Here is a 24,647-nt window from a genome sequence, read left to right on the forward strand (position 1 = left end):
GGAGCGCATCACTCATCATAACGCTTCCCTGACACACAAGGCACTGTGCCCTTAACCTTCCCCTTCTGCACTTAATACTTAGGAATATCACATTTGCATGGCAAGCCCTCCACCGCCAAAACGAATGTACTCCCGCTACTGGGAAAACAACAACAACAACAACAAACTATCGCTAACAAACTAGTTTATTCAGAAAATGTCCTTCTTGCTCCTTAGCTATAGTTCTGTACCTATTAGTGATTCTCCGGAGGTGGGGAGAAAGGGATCTTTTTCTCCAAGGAGGGTGAACCACAATCTCAGCAATTTAGGTCCTGCTCCAGCTCAAGCGCATCTCTGCGGCTCTGATGGAGGTATACTTAGGGCAGGAAGGTGGCTGACAGCAAGCAGTGCTCTACACCAGGCAGGAGAGCTTGAGTTAGGGATCGCCAGGAAATAGAAACCAACGGCATAATACTGATGAGCTCCATCCAACCAGATTGTTAAATATTACAAAATGAGAATTGCTTTAACAACTATTTGGCATAATGTTTAAGGATGAAATATACATATCATATTTTTATACATGTATTTTATCACACACTCAGTAAGGAATGCTGAGGTGTGTATAATCCATCCAGTAAATTGAAAATAAAAATTTTACATTTCTGTATTTGTCAGTGATTCTGTATTCAGAGATTCTGAAGTGGATGCTGAATTCAGAATGGTACATCAATTTTCAAGGAAAGACACATAATCGATCAGTCTGGCTGACTTCTGTGCTTTGGGGATCGGTGAAGAGGGGCAGGCTCGATAAAGGAATAAACCTGTTACAGGAAACATCCAGCGCCCCTGCAACTGGCTTTCTGGGCAGAACCATTCTGGTGGTGAAGTCGGCTTCTCATCCTCGTTCTAGTGTACCTTTCACAGTCTCTTCTACACGAAGTTCAACAAAAGTTGCAAAATCATCAGGGGTTATCGAGGTGTATGCTTGAGAGACCAGGACAAAGGCGTGTCTTCTTGTGGCATCTCTGTGCGTCCATGATTGGCTTCACTGTCTGGGACCACTGGTGGGCGCTGATGGTCACGTAGATCCCAGGGAAATCCCGTTGCCAGACTCTCTGTCCTACTGACCAAATTCTCCCAAGTTCAGAATTTGCAGATTTTATATCAGGTGGTATCCTTTCCCAAAGATGTCTTGCATTATTCACGTCATTGTGAAGCAAATATAAAGCTAGAAGCTGATGATACACTGAGGGTATAGCAATTCTTCCAGGAGCCTCGAGTTCCTGGTTCTCACACTGAATCAGTAACTTTTTGAAACTGAAGGCTCCTTCCGCTGTCACCGCCACTGGCATCTTCCTGGGTGGTCTTTCAGCAGCATCTATCAACCACCAGACCCCTGATGCTCTCACAGATTCTTGATGGTAGGATGGATTTGCCAAGTAGCATCCTTGCATGTAGGACTAATGTATATTGATTTCAAGAACAGGATCCATGAATAAGATCTCCAAACTTCAAAATGGGAGGAGAAACAGAATAAAAAGGAGACAATGTGGAGCATAACCACATCAAGATGCAGAACAGTCTTTCTTATTTAAATGACTGCGATTCTTCTGCCATATTGAGAAGAGTCCTTACAGTGTCGAGACACCTCTGGATGATGTTTTGGGCCACAGACTATATTACTGGGGTTCTCTCTGTATGGTTGTATTACTCTTTATAATTGTTCCCAGCTAATTCAACTCAAGTCCAACTAACTATACCTTGCTGAAAGGATGTCAAATTAAGTTTGTTTCTCTAGAGCAGCTTGCCAGAGTTTCTTCTAAAGGAAAGATTTATGATACAAGATCCTTAGAATATTACAAAAAATATTGCTAGCTTACTTTATACTGTTGTGCTCATCACTTAAAACAGTGCAGAATTAGAAAGCTACTCATTTTCATGACAACAAAACTGTCCTAGAGAGTGAGGTTTCATTTTCAATGCATCTTACCAAAATTACAAGTATATAGCAGATTGATGAATACTTGCCATCTTGTAGATCTTTCCATGATGAATCCTAGAATCAACATTTCTTCCAATTCTGACTATAAAGATAACATTAAAATAGCTATTATGAAAAATATATGGATGTGGGATACCAACCTTACAAGTGACTGAGTCACACTCCCTGGCTGGGTGCTGAGGCGCTCAGGCACAGAAATGTGGCAGAGCTTTCCCCACCCTTCTTGGGTCTGAGGGTCAGTGTCTTGAGCATGGGTGTATCTTGCTACAGCCCCATGGGTGAAGCTATGCTCACCTGTTCCTTTGTAATATAACCCCTTGCCCTGTTTAGGATAGAATCTTCCATGGAAGTGCCTCGTGTGTGTCCCCTTCTCTTACTGTGCCCTTGGGTGTGGCCTACCCAGGTGTCAGTCAACCTGCTGACAGTGGACATCATGAAGATAGACTCAGCCCCCTGAAACATGACCCCTTGCCTCATTTGAATAGCTTCTCCTCAATAAAAAGGGTCAGCCCACGTGCTCTCGCTCTCTCTCTCTTCCTGCGGACCCTTAAGGTCAGAGGAGCTGTCACATCGACCCCAAAGTAAAAGGTATTTGTGTCTCTTGTGTGGTTATTTCATGCAGCCCGGTTAGCCCAGTTCAACTGGAGTGACCCCTGAGCCTTTTAGTTGCAAGAACAGAAACCCGGCATGTGGATAATACTTAAAACCCAAAAGCTCTCAAGGTATTGTTTTAAGAAGTATTTTTTAAGTTTGAAGATTTTTCTTTGATTACTAATTAGAAAAAATTTAAAGCAGTTTACCCAAAGACAGTTGCCAAAGCCTTGTACTGGCCTTATTCTGGGCTCACAGAATTAATTTGCACAGAATGGGATAGAGTTCCACATTTCAGTTTAGCACAAGTCTTAGCTGGAGGGGACTGAGAGATAACACCGCATAGGAAAGGCCCCATGGATCATTTCAATGTAACAGCAAAGACAAAACAGAACAAAGGGATTCAAGTTAAAACAGGATCAGTTAGGATGATGACAAGGTGGGCTTTTTGAAATTTTCACCTAATGAAGGTGACATGACCATGGCTTGAGAACATGAGCTTTGAACAGGATGTGTCTGTGTTCAACCCTGCCCCGAGTTATCAACTGTATAACAGAGGTAAATTCTTCCATCTCTCTGGGATCCTTTCAACTCATAAAATATTAGAGATCTATAAATTGTACCCACCTCAAAGTTGTGAAAATACATAAATACTGATAAGAGGAGCAGGCACAGATGCTGAGCCATTGTCCATTCTCATTAAATGGCATCCATCATTAGTGTTGGCATTAAAGGGACAGGGTTTCTTTTGCTGGGGGTAATTAAGCAGTAAATCACTCATAAGGCATTTTCCTGAGCTCATTTGGGTGGTTTCTAAGGATCATCTCTTGGTTAACTAGGATTCCTGGTAGAAGAGAGCTCACCTTGTTCAGCTCTCTTTGCACACGCCTCTTTGCTGGTCTCAATATGGGCCTCCAAACTTCACGCATACCTCCTATATCCCTGCCCCAACCAGTGACATGGAGGCTTCAGAGGAATAAAAAACATTCTCCTCCTCACAAAGAGGCTGAGAAGTCCCTAAATTCTTCCACTTTCCACCAGTTGCTCCCACCAGTAGGTCCAGTCTTGTGCTTAGCTATAGGATTCTAACCTAGGGAGATAAATATTTATTGAGCTCCTGACCTTAAGTTGAATAATGGATGATCTTGTTGATGAATGCCCAGTCAGTATTGGTCTATTCCTGATTGCAGGGGTTTTGTTTGCTTTGTTTTGTTGTATAATTGGCAATTTCTGGCTCTATTGCACAGTGGGGTGACTGTAGCTAACAAGAATGCAGTATCTACTTGAAAAAAGCTAGAAAAGAAGATTTTGAATGCTCTCACCTCAAAGAAATGGTAAATCTTTAAGACAATAAATATGTTAAGTACCCTGATTTGATTATTACCCAGTATGTATACTTATATCAAAATATTATGTTGGACCCCATAAATATGTGCAACCATTATGTGTCAATGAAGAGTGAAACAAAAAACAAAATCTTGGCTGACTCTCTAGGTCTTGTCCTTTATGAACTAGAGCACTCACCACAATAATCAAAACACAGTTCAAAATGAGTCTTACTATTTTAACATAATTATGTTTTAACATAATTTATATTGATAATAGCTCCGTGGCTGCCCCTCCCAGAATGGCTGGCTTTAAGCATAGAATTCCTATAATAAATAGCAATAATTGATTTCAAAAGTCATTTTGCAACCAGGGGAATTCCAGGTTTTATGGCAAATTGTGAAGGAAAATTTTAGGTCAGAGAGAGAGTTCTAGTACTCCCCAGTCTCCCACCTACCTCTCCAGATAGATTGCAACTTCCCACGAAAGAAGGCTAGATATAAAACAAAGTGGCTGAAAATAAGTTCTGATTTTTAAAGGAAATTAGAATCCTTTTGAATTCTTTTCTCCTTAATTTGACTCTTATGCTTCTAGTCACTCTGGGAATTAGGTACTTGAAATCAAACAAGAACAATTCTATTCATCTCTTCTACCGGAATAAATACTGTCCAACTATGTCAGAGAATCAACAGAATTTGAGTCATTTTTCTAATCACAAAGGAAATTTATTGAGAAGTTTTCTGGGACCCCATGGAATTGACCCCATTCAGGAAGATGGAAACCCCAGACATGGTAAGTGTGAGGAGGGAGATCTGGTCCAGGAGCAGCCTTAACAGAGGGCCACCTGGCCCTGCTTCCACCAAGCATCACCAATGCTTTAGGAAATCTAAGTCACACTCTCAAGGTGTAAGTCCCAGGTAGGGACATCCTGTTGGCTGAACCTAAATCATTGCCACAACCCGGGGGCAAGGAAAGGGATGACATCTTGTTTTTAGTTCCTTTAATGGGAAGTAGAATCCTGCCACCTGCTTAATTTGTGAGTCCTTTCAAGTATCAAAGATACTTATATACCAGGTACACACACACACACACACACACACACACACACACAAGTGTGGGTGTGTGTGGGGGGTAAGGCAAATATTCACTTCATCAGGAGTCTAACAAGTCTAACCTTATCTATATGATTTTATCCAATGTCTTAAACCAAACCATTGTGTTAGTTTTCATCTTAAAATAGATTGGGCAGCAGAGTTCTTCATCATTTTGACTTTCAGTTCATTTGACTTCTCATTTTACATGAATAATCTTAGAAAATGATTCATCTGTCCTCATAAACTACTTAAGATAAATAAGTTCATTCTTTGTTTCCATCAGAAAATGTGTCTCTGCAATTCTGTAGGAACCCCTGCTACTTCACATTTTTTAAACTTATGCTGGGTTGGCAACAATATTCATAGTCTTTCACTAAATGTCCTTATGCTTCTAGACTCTTCTTCCCTCCTTCACTGGCACTCAGTGGGGACATCCGAACTCTGGTCCACCTTTAATCTTCCAAGAGTTGAAAAAATACCCCTGTGTGCACAATGGGGTCAGATCTTGGTTTGTCGCTGCCCATACCACACCAGTGTGTTGGTCACTGTCTTTCTCAGGGAACCACATATGCTTCTCTCCCTTGTGTGCCCTTCTGAAATTAACAGAAGGATCAGTAAACCTCTAGAGTGAGACACCGGAAAGAAGGAACACAGTGATGGGTGTTGAGTCGAGCGTTTCTCTTCCACTTGCCTGATTATAAAAAGACAATAATTTTAGACATTTAACTGGATATTCTTTTCTCTGCTGAACCTCCAATCAATCTCTCTATTTAGGCTCTGAACCATGTTGCTGGTAACTCTGAGAACCAGTTATCATCAAGATTAGAAAACAGCAAGGAGCTGGTGTGGTGGCCTATGCCTGTAATCCCAGTGGCTCGGGAGTCAGAGGCAGGAAGATCGTTCATTCAAACCAGCCTCAGCAATTAAGAGGCACTAAGCAGCTCAGTGAGACCCTGTCTCTAAGTAAAACACAAAAAAAGGGCTGGGGATGTGGTTCAGTGCTTAAGCACCCCTGGATTCAATCCCCGTACCAAAAAAAAAAAAAATGGTGGGGTGGACATGTCAATAGATAATCTCTAGCTAACACGGCAGTGAGGTTTGCATAAACCTTTCAGGGGTGAGTATCAACCCTCAGAGCGTGTGGACCTCATCCTGCATTTGACCAGGTTTTCCTAGAAGGAACCAGATTATGTTTTCCACATCTGTCAGAAAGAGTTTTCAGAGTCAGAAATTAAATTCAGTTAATACAATAAATTATATATATAATGCATTCTAAATTTGTAGACTGTGAAGTATGTCAAAGTCTTTTAAAAATCTATATTCTTTATTTCCATCTCTTTTATAATAATTAGTTTTGTTGGAAAAAATAATATTTTGCTGTAAAACTTCCCATAGTCTCATTTCCACAAGTGTAGCCTTAAGGGTTATTTAGTATGTTCCTTTACATCTGTATTTCCTATAAATTGCTGGTTAGATATAGAAATTTGATCATAATCTGGTTAGGGTTTTCTCCAAGAATAGTTGATAGGTGGCAGTGTGTGCCTCTATCAGAAGCTACATAATATTTGGTTGTCTTTTAGTAGTCGATGTTATAGTATTAGTGTTTGTGAGTAATTTTCTACATCTATTAACCCTATTTATGCCTCTATTTAGTCCATAAGTGTTGGGGAATGGTGATATTGTCCAATTGCATAATTCTTTCTTCATTTATTATTTGAGAGACTTCTACAAAGAGAGTGTCTCTTCACTTATTGTTTAGTTACCGAAGGTTTAGTTCATAGAGGAAAGGCATGAAAAATGCTTGATTTCTTTCCTTCATTTTAATGTTTCCAAAATATTAGTTCTATTGTGTTCTTTGAACTGGATCAACAGTGTTTGTGGTTGTTATTATTGTTGCTAGTATTATTGTGAACTCATGCGTTTGAACCTGTTTGCTGTGTTTTAATCTATCATCTATCACATTTAAACCTCTTTGCTATGTTTTAATCTATCATCTATCGTAACTGTTATGCTTATTGATTTAATGTGCCAGCTTGAGCAGGTTGGAACTGGTTTAGATTGTTTGCTCATTTGAATGCTAAAATCCAGACTCAATAATGGACTACATCAAATGGAGCTAGGATAGTATAAATTTCTTTTGTAATTGCTCTGTGGAATTAGCTAAGGAATTTTGAAAAGTACATATGCCTGGATCCCACTTTTAGAGAATCTTAGCTAGAGGTGCCACCTGAGGACCAGGATTTTTAAAAACTGTTCACCTGGTTCTAATGATTTGCCAAGGTTGAAATATAGAGAGAAATCCCGTAAGTTATAAAGACAGGAGTACAGGATGAGACTCAGCCTCTAATTAGAACACATACACAAGGGTCTCAGAGGACACTCACTTCACAATGTAGCATAGAGAACTACATTGGTGAAGGGAGAAGTTGCATTTTTAAAAAGAACTTTAATGGCTCTTTCCTGTTGATAAGGATGTACATAGGAGATGTCACCATTGATAGAGGTTCCATAATTTAGTGGAAACGATGAGATCCTGGAGTAGAAAGAGGCCAATTAGCAACACTTACCTAATCAAGGCAAGATGGTTATGAGCATAGATCGCTGGTAGTGCTTAATTAATCATGAAGTCATTAGGACCAAACGAGGCAGGCAATCTACTAAGGTACTACTTGACCTGCATAATTTAAAAACCCTCTATATCTAACCAACAGAGGTCTGACTCGAGCCATGGTAAAACTGAAACACAGTTCATTAATGAATTCTCAGACCAGTGCTTAGTTCAGTAACCCAGAGACCCTGACTGAACGGAAGCCTTGTACACTTGAGGCAATAACAGAAGTTTGTATCATGATTTTCTCTGTCTTTCCCTCTTCTTACCAGGGAAACTGTACAATGGGAAAAGGAAAATACCAATACCTTGAGAATTTTTGAACTCTGAGGTAATGGCTTGGTTTCTGGGGACCTAGAATGCCACTCTAGTTTAAGAGTTCTGTAAGTCAGATGATAAAGGTTTAGGGGTTGTCCAAGATCCATACTTGAGTCTCTTCGTCTAGTTTCTGAGTATTTACTCATGAAGTGATTTATTCAATAATTGGAAGAAATATATATCCACTCCCCAATCCATGCTAAAATGTTAAACCATAAGTAATTCTATATCTATGGGGTAAAAAAAGGAATTATGCTACTATTAATGGTCTGAAAAAAAAATCAGGGTAGTGAATCCTATCACTTCCCTGTTAATCTTGACCTATCACATCAGAAACTCTGGAGATGTTGGTAAGCTGGTAAGCTGGTAAGCTGGTAAGCTTGTGCTTTAATGGTCTCTCTCAACGATTCTTAACAGGGAGAATACAGATACAAAGCACTTATTGCCCTATCCCAAAAAGGAGAACACATCAGAAGCACATTGCCTTAACCTGTAAGGGACAAGGGTATACATTCCACTTAGCCTGAGAGGTACGTAAGTACTTCAGATCTATGCCTCTATTTAATCCATAGATACTTTGTCCCAACATCACCACAGGACATCATTGGGTCGCTGTATTAATGACATCATGCTTTTAGAAACTACCACAAGATATAATTGTACTCAAATGATATTATAAGATACAAAACATGGATATTTTCCATGACAATATAGAATTGAACCAATACAGTCAAATTTGCAGGAATCAATGGCCTGGGACATTTTGGGACAACATCTCCAAACTTAAAGACAGCTTGTCACACCTTTTATTCCTACCCCTTTTCAATCCTAAACTTAAATATGTGCTATTGATGGATCTCTAGATCTTGAAGATAACAGAGTTGCATGTGTTGTCCCAACCTATTTATCAAGGGAATCGTAAGTTTGAAAACTTTTCTTCAGACTCAGAGAAAGAAGTAGATCTCCAACTGGTCCAGATGGATATTTGGTGCTTGGGACCCAGTAAGTATTCTGTGGAAAATCAGTTGTTAAATGGAGTCTTAGCAAACCAGAATAGAAAAAGCAAAAATAGTTTCCTAATGGGTTAGTATATGCCTTCATAGACAAATAATTATATCTGTTTTGAGAAATAGCTACTGGATTTACTACTGAGCCCTAGTAGTGAGAATACCTACATACAATCTGATCTGCCAACAATGTACAGAGTTTTATGTTATTCATCAAGTCATAACATTGCTCATGGCCAATATCTACTTATATAATTCTTATATATATATATATATATATATATATATATATATATATATATATATGGAATTCCTTATATAAAGAAGTGTTCTCAAGCAAATCTTGAATGCCCAATAAACTTACAAAAGCAGGTATATCACCTTTCCAATCTGACTTCTCCTGCTACACTGTTGTCTCTTTCCAACTCAAATTGAGGGTCTTCCAGAGGACGTCTTACGATTACTTAAGACTGAAGGGAAAACTTTAAGCCTGGTTTGCAAATGCTGTAGTGATATAAATCCATTCATAATATTGTGACCTGAAGTAAGCATCTATAGTGATTCATGGGAAGTGACTAATGGCTCAGTCAGCTTTTCAGAGATAGTAAAGGGAAAAGAGTAGAAGTTGGTGGCAAGATGGGAGGGATGAGTTATGAGAATGAAAATCTTAGAACTGGCTCACATTGAATCCAACATTGATTGCACAATGAAAGGTCCCAACTGTGCCAGGGATTATAGTAATCAGGTGGATGAGATCACTGAGTCGAAGATGCCAGTCAGCCTCTTTTGCCCAGTGTTTGCTTGCTGTGCTTAATAACAAATACCCATGGTGGCAGGGATGAAGCATGGGCTTAGCCACAAGGACTTTATCTACTACCATTACCACAGCTGAATCCTTGCCATCATGCCATCAACAATGACCAGCACTTATACTTTGATAAGCTGCCATAGCCACCTGTGGTATCAGCCAGCCATCTGGCAGTAAGTTGATTACATTGGGTTCTTTCCATCATGACTTTCCCTCACTGGAGTAAATATTTATTGTTGATTATTTTTTTTCCTACTGACAATCCTTTGCCAGAAACACCATGTGTTGATTTACTGGTCAACGTATTCAGCACTATGAGATACATGCAACATTACTTCTAATAAAGAGGACACACTTTACAGTGAAGAAGTCAATAGACTGATGCCCAGGAGATTCTCTGGTTTATACCATTGACCCCGTATCACAAAATTAGCTGGACTTAATAGTCAATTGAGGACTTGGTGTGTCAGTGGGAGTCCACACTCAGTAAGGTTTGCAGTCCATTCTATATGGTATTTATTCTTCCATAGTCAGAAAACATGGTTCCAGGGACAAAGAAGAGGAAGTGGGGGTGTAGTTGCATTTCATACTTTATTGCACCTACTGAGGCATCTGTAGAGCAAAACATTTTACCCTCCCTATGACTGATCTCTGGAGGTTTTAGTACCTGAGAAAGGAAACCCAATCTGGTAAGCCAATATTCTTTCAGACTTTTCTGAGTTTTTTATGTTATTAGGCAAATAAATAAATGAAAGGGGCAAGTAATCCAATTATTAAAGAGACTGGGAAGAATATATATGGAATCCCTGGAAATTCCCTAAAAAATGATTAAATTTTTAAATGGCTAAAAGACTTGAAAAGATGATTTTCAGAAGGAGATGTTCAAAAAAAATGATCAATAGGGGCTGGGATTGTAGCTCAGTGGTAAAGTGCTTGCCTAGCACGTGTGAGGCACTGGGTTCGATCCTCCGCAACACATAACAATAAACAAAAGTAAACAGTATTGTGTCCATCTACAACTAAATTTTTTTTTTTAATTTAAAACAATGACCAATAAACAGACGAATGAATGTGCTACATCTTTAGTCATGGAATATAAATTAAAACTGTAAGAAGATACCACTAAATACTTAGCAAAATGGTTAGAATTTTTTAAAATTACCCATACAAAGTGTAGATGAGGATTTAAAACAAGTGGGACTATCATGCATTGCTCATAAGAATGTCATGTGTTACAATAGTCTTGGAAAATATTCTTACAGTTTCTTACAGTTGAATATATACTTACCATATGATCTAAAAATTCCACTCCTCGGTAATTATCCAAGATAAGTGAAAACATGTCCATGAAAGAATTGCACATCACTATCCAAGGTGAGTGGAGAAACAAATTATAATATATTTATACAAAGGAATATTATTTAACAATAGGTAAGAACTACTGAAATTAAAAAGTATGAATGAGCCTGAGAACATGATAATCTAAATAAGTCAAGCACAGAAGAGTACACCTTATCATGTCATTTCTGTGAAGTTCTACAACAGGAAAAATTAACAAGATAGAAAACATGGAAACTGACTATAAAAACAGAATCTTGGGGAACTTCCTGGATTAGTGAATATGTTCTGTGTTCTCCTGGTTGAGATATGTGTTAGTGGGACCTAATGGAACTGTTCATTTAAAATGTATGAATTTTATCATGCATAAGTTATATAGCCATTGATCTTTAGTTTAAAAATAAAATAATTTTTCTTTTCTCTTTGACCCATAGTTTTACATTCTTTAGAAGTATGTTAGTCATGATTTGCTTAAGACTCTGGTCCATACCTTATGAAATATTAAGACAAGGATGTAACAAACCTAGAGGATTTATAAACACAACCAGAGCACCTGGATTTGAAAGCAAACACAGTGACTTAAATGATTTTTTTAAAAAAGATAATGGGACATTGTAGCATGATGTTAGATGGGAGCAGTTCTTTCCTTTAAGAATGGGAAGAAAGATACAGGTAGTTGTTCGAGAGGCAAAAAAAAAAAAAAGTAATATAATGAATATTCAAAAGAATCTTTTTCACCACCCAGCATTTGTACTCCTTTCTTATTTTTTTTTTAAAGAAAGAGTGAGAGAGAGTGAGAAAGAGAGAGAATTTTAATATTTATTTTTTAGTATTTGGCGGACACAACATCTTTGTCTGTATATGGTGCTGAGGATCGAACCCGGGCCACACGCATGCCAGGCGAGCGCGCTACCGCTTGAGCCACATCCCCAACCCCCTTTCTTATGTTTGAAGACTCCTCTGCCCTTATAAACTGGAAGTCTTAAAGTTACATGCTAGTTTCCCAGTGTATCTTGCAAATAGGACATGGACATATGATGTGGGCTATTCCAATATGTTGTCCCATGCTTAGGCCTGGAATCCAGAGGTGATGATGAGAAGAGAGGCAGAGGCAGTCTGAGTGAGTGTGGGAACACCAAGTCCCCTTACTAGTATTGACAGAGGTGCCAATGATGGCTTCTAGGTCCAGGTGCAATGCGTTTGACAATGCCATTTCCAACAGCTGGTCCCCTATTGTGGAAGTAGGGTTATCCTCACCAAACCAATTAATTTTCGTCTGTTGTTATTGACTGTGTGATTCTGAGTCTGATTTTCTCAGAATCCTGATGACTCCATGAGACAGTATGTATTTATTATTTATTAAATGGATTTTCTTCTTCAATAAGCAACATTTAATTTTCATTGATTGCTCCTAAAACCCTGACTGACAAGAGGGTTTGGGGGAAATTTCTTAGAGAAAGTGATGCCTGAGCTTTGTCCAAAAAAAAAAAAAAAAAAAAAGACTAAATTTACAAAGAAAATAGGAGATAAAGAACAGGGAGGGATGCTGGGGTGAGAAAAATGGCAAGTAACTAAATATGGATGGAAATGAATTTTAAAGCAAAGTCACTAACGTTTAACCTGGAAGAGTCAGGCAGGAGAGACAGATAATTTAGGATCTTATGTTATATTAAGGAACTTGAACTTTATCCCATAGTTGATAGAATGCCATTACATGGTTTTCAAAATCGGGTGACATGGTCTCATTTGCATTTTGAATAGATCACACTGGCAGCTATGTGGAGAATGAGTTTAACTGAGATATAATCGAAAGCAAGGAGAGTTTCTAAGCAAGTTCTTTTTGTAGTTCATGTAATAGATGATGAGGACCTAAGCAGAGCAGTATTCATCTAGAGAGGGTAGAAGAGACACATTTTAGAGATTTTTAAAGGATAAATTAAGAAGAGCAGGTATTTGAAAGCAAGGGAGTAAGAGATATGGAATAAGAGATCAGGCGAAAGTCTAAGTTTACCCAGTTGACGATGGGGATGTCAACTGAAATAGAATATATCAGAGGAGGATTTCATTTCAGAGAAAATGATAGTCTTTTGAGTCATGTTGAGATTCAGTATCTGTGGTGTATGTTTTAGTCAGCTTTTTCACTGGTGTAACAAAAAGATGTGACAAGAACAATTTTAGAAGAGGAAAAGTTTATTCAGAGCTCACAGTTTCAGAAATCTCTGTCAATATATGGCTGGCTTCAATACTCTGGATCCAAGGAAAGCACTGCAGAGCACGGCCACCTCAAATCAGAGGAAGATTTCTGCTCAGCAGGAAGAAAATATCTGCCCCAAGCACACGTCCCCCAGTGTTCCACCTCCTCCAACCTCAACCTACCTGCCTACAGCTACCACCCAGTTAATCCCTATTAGGGAATCAATGTGCAGTTTAGGTTAAGACTCTCATTATCACCTAATTTCATCTCTAAACTCTCCTGCATTGTCTCACACATGAGCTTTTGGTGGACACCTGATATCTAAACCATAACCGTGTATTCAGGTGGAAGTACTCAATAGTCATCTGGATAGGTGCATCTGAATACAGGTTAGATGATTGGTCTTTGTTTATATAAGAATAGTGAATTGATAGCTTCAACTCATAGTGGTAGATGAAATAACAAAGGGAAGCCTGCAGTGAGCAGGGCTGCTGTGTAAAGTCATGCAGGTTGTGCGTTGCAACCATAGCAGATGATCTTGATGATGAAAATAAATAAAAGCAAAAAGTTAAAAAGACAAACACTATGAGCCAAGGAAAAGATCCTTGTGGCAACCACCAATAAAAGAATAAATAAATTAGAACTCTTTTAAAAAGACAGGTAAGAAATGGTCAGAGAGGTAAATGAACAATAAGAAAATTGGAATACCCCAAGACTAGAAAAATAACTACGTTATTTGTATTTGATGGCAAATAATAGCAAAATCATGTCTTAAATAAATGAGGATTTATTAACTCATACAACAAGAAGTCTAGGGGGAAGGCAGTTCCAAGCTGATGTGGTGTCCTTCTGTCCTGCTTATCATGGGGCATTTGTTCTTATCATCATAATGTATTGCTTTGCCTCTTTGAACATATCCTCATTCTAATCAGGAAAAGGAAAAGTTGGAAGGGGATATAAATTACATGCCCACTATGGAAAATTGATTGCAAAAAACTATTCCTAATTATTTACCTCTCCCTGAATCCACACAATATATGACTCTTACTTTGCAGATCCTCTCAATGAGAGGTGGAGTCTACTTCCTCACCTCTTGAATCTAGCCTGGCTTTGTCACTTGCTTTGACTAACAGAATGCCGCAGAAGTGGTGATGTGCCAGTTCCTAGTTGCCAGTGCTTCGGGTATAAGCATAAGTCAGCCTGCTAGAGGACGACACTATGGACCTCAGCCAGCTGACAGCCAACTCCGAGAAGCAGGACTCTCCTGTTGACCCCAAGATGACCACATAAGATCTTCTGCCAAAGCAGAAGAACCACTCAGCTGAGCCCAGACTAAATTGCTAATCTATAGAATCATGACCTAAATAAGTGCTAGCTATTTTAAATCTCTTGATTAGAGTAGTTAATTTTGTTCCAAATGATAATCCTTGTAGAATTTTTTTTCCCCTTTGAAAATTGTTTCAGAAAACTTTTAGGTAAAGATGACACTTTCTGATTCTTTTTGACATTCTTCATTTTTCTACAATTGATTTCTAGATTGATGTTTATGTAAGATTTAAATAATGATTATTTCTTCCTACCTTTTATACTTACTTCTTATTTTATAATTGTTAAGGGAAAACCTCTAGAACTCTGTGATATAGTAGAGAAAAATCATAAAGCTGGACAAAATTTATGATCAATTTTAAAAGAATAAAGAAACTTTTGGTGTGATGGTCATTTATAGGGGGTGATGAATACACAGATGTATTCATTTGTCAAACTGCAAATTTGAAACATGAGCATTTTCTTGTATGTAATTTATCTCTTTTCTAAGTTTACTTTTTAAAGTAATAGATGATCCTGAAAGTTTATTTCCATTTCATTTTGCTTTTTTTCTCAACTCCTGTCCTCTTTGTCTCTTACTGTGTCTACTAGTTTCCTAGGACTACTACAACAAGGTAACAAAAAGTGGATGGCTTAAGACAATAGAAATGTATTGGCTTATAGTTCTGAAGTTTAGAAGTCCAAGATTAAGGTATCAGCAAAGTTGGTTCCTGCTGAAGGTTGTAAAGCTTCTGGTGGTTCCCGGGCAATCTTTAGCATTCCTAGGCTTCTGGAGACATCACCCCAATCTCCACCTTCATGATTACATAATGTTCTCCCTGTGTGCATGTCTGTTTCTTCACATGACATTCTCATTTTAAGGACACTAGTCCTGTTGAGTTAGAGGCCCATCCTAGTCTAATATGACCTCATCTTAATTTTACTGTTTACATCTACAATGACCTTATTTCCAAATAGGAGGTACTGGGAATGAGGACTTTTGTTTATTTAACAAATAAATATTAAGGAGAAAAAATTCAACCTATGAACTTATACTTTCAGTTTTCTTCATTGTGCGCCTTCCCGTTTAGCCGTTATTTTACCAATACTTTATTTTTTCTGTTCTATTTCCCCTATTCCCCAAGCTCTGCCCTTATTTTTAGTCTTGTTTATTGGTCTCATCTTTTCTTCCTTGAACTCTTTTATCTCTTCTTTGGGCTCTCATTTTAGGAAAACAATATTTCTGTAATATTTTAGTCATAATTTCATTCATAATATTGGATTATTTTCTCATATGTGTTTTCATCTAAAATTGTTTTGTTTCTATTTTAGAATAATTTTGCATAGCTCCAATATTAGTTTGTTATTGTTTTTGTTCATCTTTATATGAAATGATGTCTTCCTGTAACAACTATTAGGAGGTTCATGTGGGAGATGACTAAGCAGCATTTGGTTCATTTAGTAGTGTGGCATTAAATTTCATGTGACACTTGAATTACAATTATATTTTTGCTTCTACTTTTCCCATTTAGTAGGGATTAGCAGCAGCAGAGCATGACATTTCCATTTTTTCTTCCATGATGTCAGACTAAGAGTTTATTTCTTACATATATGTATGTCTTTGAAGTATAATGCATGTTCATGAACACTCCTATAGCTAGGCTTCACAAGAAACCCTTAGTTTAAATTAAGGTATCTTCCTTCTCATGAATGCATCTTCAACTGTGGAGAATATTTTCTTTCTTCAACTCATTCATCTTAAGAATTGCAGCAATTTTCTCTCTATTGTGCCCATCAAGATCATAAGTAGATTTTTAATCCAGTGGAGTAAAATTTCCAAATTCCTCATGACTCTAGGAAAACATGAAAGAAAATATAATAAATGGGGTGTGGCATATTGTCTTATTACGTTTTGTTATCTTACTTCAAAGATTCTGAAACTTTTATTCATATGCTAACATCTCTGAAGTTAGACTACATCTTAAAATCAAAGTAATCATAAGTTACTAACAGTGTTGTGACATGCTTGTCATGGCCGGCACACAAGTGAACTTGGTTACTGCTGTTCATATTATTATCACTTTAGTAGAATTATGAGCATTGCTGATGCTCTATGTATTAATTTAATTGACATATAAAGTATCCTCAAAATGAATACATTGATTAGGCATGAAAATGTTATCAAGTACACAGAAAGGCATGGAAGCAGTATCTCAGGGTATCAATTTAATATTAGTGAGGAAAATAATCACTGTTGAATGTTCAACTGGATTTTGATATTTCCTTACAACAACAACCAAATATTTTCTGAGCCTAAGGAAAAAAGGATGGTATCCATAAGTAGGTGAGCCTCTGCTGCATTTTATTATTATGACTATGAAGAAGGATTACCTAACTTTAATTCGTATCTATCACCAACTAAGCAGTGCAACTGGAGGTAGGAGAAATTTTCAAATACTTCAGAATACATTAAAGTAGTTCCAAACTAGTGAGAGGCTGTGTGGCCCATTCAAACTATGCAGGACTATTAGTAAGTCATCAGATATCAATTTGCTAGAAGTTTCCTGCTGACACATTTGTTGGTGCAATTTTACTGTATTAGAGCTGAAGAGCTGAAGAACTTCCACCCATCATCAATTTCTCCTCTCTCTTTCTACTCTTGTTTGAAATACATACTCTTTCTTTTTTTCTAACCCATCCATATTTTTTGTTTTTCTCTTGAGCATATAAATCTTACAAACACTACCAACTGAACTATCTTTATTCCTGAAAATATTTACCTTGGTTTAAACCATTTTTCTTTTGTGATCTGCCCTGTCCTTATTTTTTCAAATGTTATAGTTAACATGTAGTATAATTATAGGTGATTAATACTAAAATAAAATAAACCATTTAAGAAAGCAGAAAAATGTTAGAATTCTACTCACACATTCTTCATTTATTTCCAAGGATTTTGATATGGTCCATGACAGAACAATTGAATTGCTTATCTACATGTAGCTTTTCTTTTAGGTATTCTACTTTTCTAGATATTATTTTAGAATAACTCTGTTAGTTGTTCTCTCTCTCTCTCTCTCTCTCTCTCTCTCTCTCTCTCTCTCTCATCTGTTTAACTCCTGTTGAAACTCATATCACACTTCATCTTTTTAAAAAATTTATTTATTTATATGCGGTGCTGAGGATCAAATCCAGGGCTTCAAGCATGCCAGGCAAGCACTCTACCACTGAGCCAACAACCCCAGCCCCTCACACTTCATTTTTTTGAAAAGTTATTCACTCTAGGGATCTGTAGAAAAAAGGTGATCATTTTTGCTCCAGGAAAGCTGGGATGTGTCTCTGAGATTTTATGACATTGTAAACACAGTTCAAAAATGAAATATCTTGAGATACACTTAATCTTTCATTGCCCTTTCCCATGGAAGCTCTTGTCTTTACCATGCTAATACACTTTCTGTATTACTCTAACTAGTTTGTTTCATCTTTTTAAACTCATATAGGAAACTAAAAGCATTCTACATCTACAAGAGCCTTCCAAGTGTTCTCAAGGTTATCAGTTTCCAACAACTAGTTCTAGTCATAGTCTGGGTATTTGTCATTCGCTCCCACTCATGTGAGATTTCTCTTCTGAGTCTTGCATTATTTTCTTTCATTCCACTCAAGTCTTCACAAAGCACATTCATTTTAATTCTCGTTATCTGGGTTGTCAGCCCAAACTCACAATAGTATGGAGCCTGTAAAAGATGGCCTCACCTTTTGTGATGTAGCCATCTTTTCAAAAAGACTCTACAGAGTTAAGGAGAGCTCCAAAAATCTGCCTGCCGTTCATTCATTTCAGTCACTTTCATAATACCAGAAAACTCTTTCCTATTTTAGAAGTTGAATTTGAATAATTGTGCATGACATTAAAGTTACTGCCTTTACCCTGCATCTATTTTCTGTACCTACATTCATCACCACTTGCCCTTTTCTTTAGGAGAAAGATTTATATTTTGAGAATCGCTTGAGAGTGGTTACATGGTTCATTACTCTGATGGAAACATGCTTTCGGTGGATGAGGACGCCTCCTTCCTTATCTCTGGGTGCAGACAAGTTCTTTCCATTGGTAGAGCTCTTTTCCACCCTCCATTCCCTTTCACACAGCCTGCTTGTCTTTCTTACATTAAATTTATAAGAAAACAAATTCCTAATGACATTTCAATGTATGTGGGGAAGAGCTCTCTCTAGATGCACATTCATATACTTGTAACAAAAAAACAGAAAGTAAACAATAATAGTTTTGAAAATTGTTGAAGAACTTCTTTTAAAGCTCTGAATAGGTAAAAATATTCATGCCTTGCTCAACTTTCTAAAATTACATAGGGATGGAGATGTAGCTCAGTGGTAGAATACTTGCCTAGAATTTGTGATGCCCTGGGTTTGATCCCCAGTACTAGGAAAAATAAAACAAAATTACACAAGTGTCTTATTTACCAAAGAACTCCACTCTCTCAGCTAATGTATTATATCAAAAAATAATAATAACACTAGTGACATGAAATTGTCAACTCTTCCCAATCCTAATGGAAAGTGCCAGTCAAAAGACATATCATGACTAACTATAGTGTGAATGAAATAAAATGAACAACATATAGCCAACTATAAAGATAGAAATTTGATTTATTATATATTGGAAAATATTTGTCATTTATTTCCTGAAAACTGTTTCAATTTCCATATAACCATAGCACAGTAAAGAAACACCACAGAACTAAATATGAGGAAAAAGTACCAATGTAATAAAACACCCAGTGAAATAACTCAACCTAAGTCAAACAACATACAATGGGAGTTGGGTCTGTCATACCCCTTAAAGTGTTTCCAAGGCTCAGTGAATGTCAAAATGAAAAGTCTGTTATTTGGGACACTGGAGAAAAAAAAGGGAGAGGAGAATCAGACTTGTAGAAGGGAATGCAAATATTTAAAAAAAAAACTTAAAATTAAGGCCTTGTAACAGAGCAACAGTAAATTCACTCCAATGTTACAAGTGGGCCTATCTTTACAAGGGATGACTCAGAGCAAAAATGTTGCTTTCATGACATTTTTAAATAAAGAAAAGGTGGAGAGTGAAGATAGTTTGAGGATTTTTCTCATTAATTTGGCAATCATTCTTTATTCAATTTTAAGAGTAAAATATTACATGACTGATTTATGCTCCCTGTGACTGAGAAAGGCTTGTTGATTTGTGAATTTCACAAAAGGTGGATATGTTTTATAGTAATATATTTCAATGTTGGTATGAATTAAGTTTTATTATACCAATCAATTTCCTAGAGAGAAACCTTCTAATATGCTGCCTGGAATGGGGAGAGGACATGGCAGTAGAAGTATAATCTTGGCTTCCAGACCTCTGGGAGTCAAACAGGGCCTCATCCTTAGTGTGAGAGGAATGTTCTTGTGGCTTTACTATGAGGACAGAATATATATTGCAAACAAACTATGGGTGGGGGTGTAAAGTAAAAATGTTTATTTTTTTCATGTGATCAAAGTTAAATTGTGATAAGCTTAAAAATCTGTTATAATGATGGTTTATGTAAGTTTCATGGTAACCACAAAGCAAAAACCTATAGAGATAAATAAAAGATTAAAAAAGAATGAAAGCATAGCACTAGAGAAAATCACCTAGTCACAAAGGAAAATAGTAAGAAAAGAAGGAACAGAGAAGCTACAACACAATCACAAAATAATTAACAAAATGGCAGTAGTAAGTCCTACTACTGGGTATATATCCAAAGGATTTGGGATCAGTTTATCAAAGACAATCTCAAAAAAAGAAAAAACAAAAAAACAAGCGTCAAATGTTTTCTCTGATATAAGGAAGCTGATTCATAGTAGGGTAGGGAGGGGGAGCATGGGAGGAATAGATGAACTCTAGATAGGGCAGAGGGGTGAGAGGGGAAGGGAGGGGGCATGGGATTAGAAATGATGGTGGACTGTGATGGACATTATTATCCAAAGTACATGTATGAAGACACAAATTGGTGTGAATATTCTTTGCATACAGCCAGAGATATGAAAAATTGTGCCCTATACATATAATAAGAATTGTAATGCATTCCACTGTCATATATAAATATAAAAATTAATTTTAAAAAAAGACTTATCTACACCCTCATGTTCACCACTGTATTATTCACAATAGCCAAGATATGAAATCAACCTAAGTATCTATCAACAGATGAATGGATGAAGAAAATAAACAGTATTCCAAAAGTGGATTACTATTCAGTTCCTGTTACTTGCGACAACTTGGATGAGCCTGGAGGGCTTTATAGTAAATTAAATAAACCAGACACAGAGAGACAAATGTTATTTGAAACATTTATATATGGAATCTAAAAAAGTTGAAATCATAGAAGCAGAGACTAGATTGGCGATTTTCAAGGGGTGCCAGTCAAAAAGACATATCATGACTAAGTATAGTATGAATGAAATAAAATGAACAAAATATAGCCAACTACAAAAATAGAAATTTGATTTATTATATATTGGAAAATATTTGTCATTTATTCCCTGAAAGCAGTTTCAATTGCAATATAACCATAGCACAGTAAAGAAACACCACAGAACAAAATATGAGGAAAAAATACCAATCTAATAAAACACCCAGTGAAATAAAAGTGTGGGGAAGCATTAGTCAAAGGACACAAAAGTTCAGTTAGGTAGAAAGAATAATTTTAAGTCACATCATGGTGACTATAATTAATAAAATCACTGAGTAGATTTTTTTGTTCTCATTCCCCAAAATGTATGTGAAGTAGTGCTTATGTTCATTAGTGTGATTTAGTCATTCATTAAGTATATATTTCAATCATGTTGTATCAGAGAAATGTATACATTTTTAATGTGTTGATTCAATTTTTTTAAAAAAAATTAAGTGGTTGTGGTATGAAGATTTCAGGTTGAATCAGAATCCAAATCATAATTTGAGGGAATAAGAAACATGACCTACTATTGTTTTAGTTTTCTACTGCTGCTGAATCAAATTATTACAAATCTATCTGCTGAAACCACATAAAATTATTAATATCTGAAGGTCAGACATCTGATATGGGTCTCAGTATGCTAGGATCAAAGTTTCAGGCAGGAATGCATTCCCTTCTGTAGGTTGTGAGGAGGAATATGTTTCACTGATGTTTTCCAATCTCTAAAAGCCGCCTGCATTCTTTGGCTCATGGCCCCTTACTCCATCCTTAAAGCCAGCAATAGCATGATAAGTCCTTCTTCTATCACTTTAGTTCTTCCCTCATTGCATCTCTTTCTGTCATTTCTTCTGCCTTTCTTCTCTTTTAAGGACCCTTATAATTACACTGGGGCTATCCAAATCATCCAGGATAATCTCCCTATCCTAAAGCCAGTGGATTAGTAACCTTAATTCCATGGTTGGTTTAATCCATCATTTAGTGATGTTTCAGAATGACAGATGACATATATAAGAGTATGCACTATGCTGCCTAAGTATGCAGTAGGTGGTTCCATCTAGGTGTGTTGAAGTAATATTCTTCCAATGACGAGTTCACCTAATGTTTCATTTCTCAGACTGTATCCCCATAGTTAAGTGATGCTTGACTGTAATTGGTTGAGTGGCCCTTCCCAAAGGGACATTTCTACTTGTAGTAAATTGAGTTCTGTGTTAGGAAGTCCTTTTCTCTCCCCTTCTTGCAGATGACCAGAGAACTAAAACCATAGCAAACATTTTAAATGTTAAATTATAATTATGAAAGTTCTTATCAGGTTAAAACAATTAGCTGGTCTAATAAGATGAAATTTCTCCCTTGTCCCACTCGAATAAAATCAATTTATTCAACAAAAGTCAAAGACATATCAAAATATAGTTTAGCTATAGCTTATTTGGAAAATAATCAGAGGCTGGGTCAGTAGTGAACTCAGTTACATTTAGCAGTGTAAACTGGCTTCCAGGAAAGCAAGGTCACTCTTAGTCTATATTTCTAAAATCATATTATCCAGTCTGAGTTTGAAAACCGTGCCCCTCCAGTCCCCCAAGTGATTTACAAATTATGGTATGGTACTTGATTTGGGGCACACCAGTGGAGAATATTTCAGAGAAGAATGACCATCAACTGAGGTGTAAGAGTCTAAAGAAATTGGAAATGATAAAAAATTTGGAGAGATGTAACAACTCTTCAGATCTTATAATGTTTGAATAGTTCCAAACCCTTAAGTAGTAATCTCAGAAAGACAAATTGTGCCATAACATCCAGTAGTGAGGGATGTTCATAATGAGGATGACATCTCTCACAGAGGATCTAAGCTACAGATGGGAGGTTAACTAGGTGACTTTGAAGTTACTATAATCCTACAGACCCTTCAAGTTAGTGAAATCCAGGCAGTCTCAGCCTTCATCAAAATTATACAAAAGTTACAACCAGCCATTGAAACCCTCAACCAACCCTCCTGGCATGACCTTACATGAATGAGTTCTGGGGCTCAACATTTGTCACTTCTTGGGTACTCAATGTCCTCTGTACCACTGGCCCTCTACAGATAAGCTCTACTGAGTTTCTTACATGGAAATGATTATCAGTGTGTGCATCTTGAGTTTCATTTCTGCATCTCTTGCATCTCTTTGGTCTGTTTCATATTCCATAGGCTCACCTTTTGACTCCTGCTCTTGGTGTGGCTTCCAGCATCTGGGAATGCAAGCTGACAGCACCTCCCCTCAGTTCCATCATGCATCTCTTCCTTTCTACCTCCCTCTCCACCACCACCTTCTGGGTGCCCACAGAAAGTTCCTCAGCCTATTTCTGGGCAAACTTGGAAGTGAGAGAGAGTCAATACCCCCAAGGAACATTCACCAATGGAGGGCAGAAGTTTCATCTTACATCCTTTGAGTGAATAATTTTGGGGTGAATTAGAAATAGCTCCCCAGATATTCCCAAACCGCTCAATCTTCAGTCAGGAAAAGTTTGATAATACATGCTTGGATTTTTTTTTCTTCTTTCCCTGTCCTTTACTCCTATTCCTTGGAATCATTTCCTAAAATCAATGATCTGCATGTTGGCTCTTGTCTTAGATTTGATGTATTAAAGAGTCGTAGACAAAGGGTATTTCTACTTATATGAGATTTTTCACATTTACCCATTTCTTTCTTTAAAGAATTTTGAGACACTGGTAAACAGATGGCAGAAATTTTCACTGCAAATATAGCTACTTAATCTGTTTATGAGGCCAATCCAACTACACAGCTAACATTCATGGATAAACTATCAATAAGAATTCTGCATTGACCTGTTCCCTTAGCTATATTCCATCACAGGAAATATCCAAAACATACAAATACAACTATGAGCAATGGAACACTTTTTCTTGGCAAAATCTGAAAGCACATAACACAATCTCCTTTGGAAATACTTGTATCATCGGAGAAAATTTTGTGAAAGAGCCAGGAAATAAAGCTGATTTGAGGTTGAAAAGAAACTGATCTCATCAGAGAGTCACATACTGCCTGGATTTTTAAAAGCAAAATATTTGTTTTTCTTAAAAATCTCATATCATAAGCCTTGAGTAATTTATGCAATTATAATGCTCTACATCCTAAATGAGATTTCATGGCCCTTCATCCAAGAGAAACAAGCCTTAGAATAATTTTACTTTGAAGTCCCTCAGTAACATAAAATTTAATTCACAGAATCACATTATTACTCAGGGAATCGATAATTTTTTCAATAAATGAGTTTAACAAAAAGATTTAATTTAATCTCCAAGTTTATGAGGGTAATTTTTGCTTGTTTCCTACAACTATTACCATACTCATTTCAGGTTAACTGTGTGAATAATATCACTAAACTGTTTCTAATGATTGATCTATGTAATAAAAAAATTCCTATATACTCCATTCCTTGGATAAAATTAAAGAGCTTTGCCAGCATTAGTCAAAGTCCCACAATTTGTACCATGAAATGCTCAGAGCAGTCAGTCCTCAATCCCCATGAGAACACCCAGTTTGTATAAAACCCCTGTGCTTCAAAGTAGGTAAAGATACAGAGTAGGCAGGATTTTCACTGGAATCTTCTCACC

At 37.0% G+C, this 24,647-nt stretch overlaps 1 pseudogene; it reads right to left on the reverse strand.

Annotated features, from left to right (window-relative positions):
* Positions 1–708: 708 nt before the first annotated feature.
* On the reverse strand, positions 709–1,334 carry LOC143380662 (COP9 signalosome complex subunit 8 pseudogene; annotated as a pseudogene).
* Between the last annotated feature and the right edge of the window lie 23,313 nt (positions 1,335–24,647).

Source organism: Callospermophilus lateralis, chromosome 14, assembly GCF_048772815.1.
Source record: "Callospermophilus lateralis isolate mCalLat2 chromosome 14, mCalLat2.hap1, whole genome shotgun sequence".
In the NCBI taxonomy this organism is placed as follows: Eukaryota; Metazoa; Chordata; class Mammalia; order Rodentia; family Sciuridae; genus Callospermophilus; species Callospermophilus lateralis.